We start from the raw sequence: 2,981 nt of genomic DNA on the forward strand, positions 1-2,981 counted from the left end.
AAAAAAAAAAAAAAAAAAAAAAACCAAACAACAAAAAAATAAATAAAACAGAAGACTGATAACTGCCCTGTCCTGCTTATGGACAACATGGACATTTTGTTCCTGTTTTTGATAATTCCTTTTAATATTTTCTTCAGCAGCATTATTAAAATTATGGTTTGTAGGCATAAATTTTTTGCAAGGTGTGTTTTTTATAAGGGTTCAGTCTCTCCTCTAGCCCAGCACCCAGCAGAAGGAGTTGAAGAGAAAATATGGGGCATGTGGACCTGTTCAACTGTCGCTTCCTATTCCGACCAGCAGAAAAGAACGACAACACTATGTTCTTCTCAAAGCAGTTTACTCAGGAACCTTTCAACATCATGCATGAATCTCTCTCTCCAGAAATCAATCTCTCCAGGAAAAAACTACAACCAACCCCCAATTGCAATCCCTTATATATCCTATCAACCACGCCCCATCAGCCCAGTCCATGTAACAGCAGTCCATTGGCCAGAATCATCACTCCTCATATGGTCCGATCTTGCATCATGGTGCACCTGCGTAGTTCTCACAATGGATGCGGCTTATTTTCAGGTGTATGAGGAAGTCAGGTGCAAGTCATAAGACTTGGCTGCAGTCCTGGGCGCCATCTTGGACTGCTGCCACACCCGCTCCTCACATTCAACAATAGTTTTGTGGGGGTGAGCTTGCTCTCGTTCTCAGCACTTTAGTCCCATATTAAACACCAAGTATGACCAGCCCTCTAGGCAGGCAGATGCCACAGTCCAGGCCTTTCAGAAGGCAGACACAAGGATCAAAAGCTAGTTCCCATAGAAACATCAAGCTACTTCAAGAACCTAAGCAACAGTTTGCCAGCCACTTTCTCTCAATGGCAGTGTTACTACAGTTAGAGCTCAACCTCTCCAGGTGAGGCAAACCAATGCATGCATGACAGAGTGAAGACTAGTTAGGAAAACAAACCAATGCTCAGCACTCAACACCCACTGTCTGTGGGGCCATATTTATACTCCTTCATCCCAGGTCCTTTCATGTGTCTGCTGTATCAAAACATCCTTTTACCCTTCTGGGCTTCAGGAAAATATTCCTTTACAGGTCTATCAAGACATCATTTCACCTCTATACCCCCATCAAACAATGTCACATAACTTTTCAAAGAAACTAAGTTTCTACTTCAATCGTTTGTTTCTAAGATTGGAGGGATGTTCCTCTGTGTTTTCCACATATGCAACAAATCCCATCCGAGTAAATTCAGGGCTCTAATAGCCATGCATGGCTTTAAGTTACCTATTTCCCCTTAGGCCCCATACACATGACCCATTTTGCACATTGTTTTAACTGAGATAAAGTTCCAGTCCCTAAAAGCTAAGCAATTTCCTCCTGAAGAGGCCAAGCTAGAGGCCAAGGTTTGGGTGAGATTATTACATCTGCCCCTGCATCTCTTCAACATGCCATCTCAACTCCTTTGGTTTGTATTTACTGCTCAGATCTCTGACCATTTATAGCAGTTTGCCAAAATATATGCTTTCTAGTTTCTCCTGAATTTGAATTTTTCTGCTCATGTACTGAAACTGCTCTGACCTTAAACACACCCAGAGTGTAGGGAATGTGGGACCAAGATAGCCAAGAGGCATAAGAACTGTCAGGCTTGAGTGAGCTCAAACCCTTGGAACCTGAGATTTGAGAACTGCAAGAACAGAGCCACTTCCAACTTGTCTCTATACCTGCTCTGCAACACAAATCCAAGACACCCAAGGGAGAGGACACCAGCAGGCACTCAGTCCCTTAGCAAGCACCAGTTCTTCTCCACACTGAGATCTCCAGATGGCCTTAGCCTTCCTAGGTATTCTCACTCCCTCCCCCCAAGAGATATATAATCCCCAGCTGGCCCCAATACAGTATGTGCCCACATCCATCCCCTACCCCCTCCAAAAGCAGTATTAACAAGCAATGACTGAGAACTTCATTAAAGATCACCTTGAGGAAGGACTGTCACCTATGGGACATACATAAGGCTTTTCTCCCACTGCTCCTGTACTGGGCACTGGCTCCCAATCAGACCCAACCCTGCTCTTCTCACCCTCTGCTTCCCTCTTCCTGGCTGGCAAACAGACACCCCATTCCCGACATCCTCTCCAGGTGGTACAACAGCAGTGCCTGGGTACCCAGAGAAGACACTCGGAACCACACCATTCACTCCAGACCCTGCTGTTCCCGACCAGTCCTGCCTGTAGCAGGCCCTATCATCCCGAAGGCAATCATCCCCTATGGACTCCCTGTTCTGGCTTTGTTCCTTCTCCTCAGGGATGGCATGCTGCTGGCTGCTGGACACCTCCAGCTGAGAGGTATAATACAGTATGACAGACACCAGAACAGTATTTGTGCTTTTAGGGTTATTTAATATTTATTTTAAAAGACAGCTTTTTTTTGTTTTGATTTTTGTTCTTTTTTAATTAGGGAATAAGCCTCTAGGGGTTGCGCATGGGGTCATCATCCAAAAATTGATTAATAGGGGGGTCATCATGTAAAAAATGTTCAAAAGCGGGGTTCGCATGGAATAGTTCATTAGCAGGGTCCTCATCGGAAAGTGGTTGATTAGCAGGGTCATCAAAAAATGGGTTAATAGCAGGGCCCTCAACAAAAAGTGGTTCATTAGCCTCATTTCGAGAAGCCCTCAGCAGGTCTGAAATATCTAAAGGACGAGAATAGGGGTGGATCTCTAGGCCTTCAAAGACATCTCCTGTTCTGAAGGCCAGGCCCACTGTGGCTGGGGTCTCTGGCCTTGCTACCTGACTAGTGAAGCCACATTCCCTCAGAGTTTTCGTCTCATCAAGGAGCTGGTTGTCCTTGAACAGCAGCTGCTCCTCAGGAGGCCTCTTCATGATGCCCTCAATGATGCGCTTGAGCTCCAACACTGTGCTTGACTCCTTGGCATCAGTGAAGATGGTGGTCTTCTTGTGCCGGACCACAAGAAACACATCCAT

General features: G+C 45.5%; 1 pseudogene; it reads right to left on the minus strand.

Annotated features, from left to right (window-relative positions):
* Window positions 1-2,465: 2,465 nt before the first annotated feature.
* On the minus strand, window positions 2,466-2,981 carry LOC110304542 (annotated as a pseudogene).

The sequence above is a fragment of the Mus caroli genome, chromosome 11 (assembly GCF_900094665.2).
Source record: "Mus caroli chromosome 11, CAROLI_EIJ_v1.1, whole genome shotgun sequence".
Classification (NCBI taxonomy): domain Eukaryota; kingdom Metazoa; phylum Chordata; class Mammalia; order Rodentia; family Muridae; genus Mus; species Mus caroli.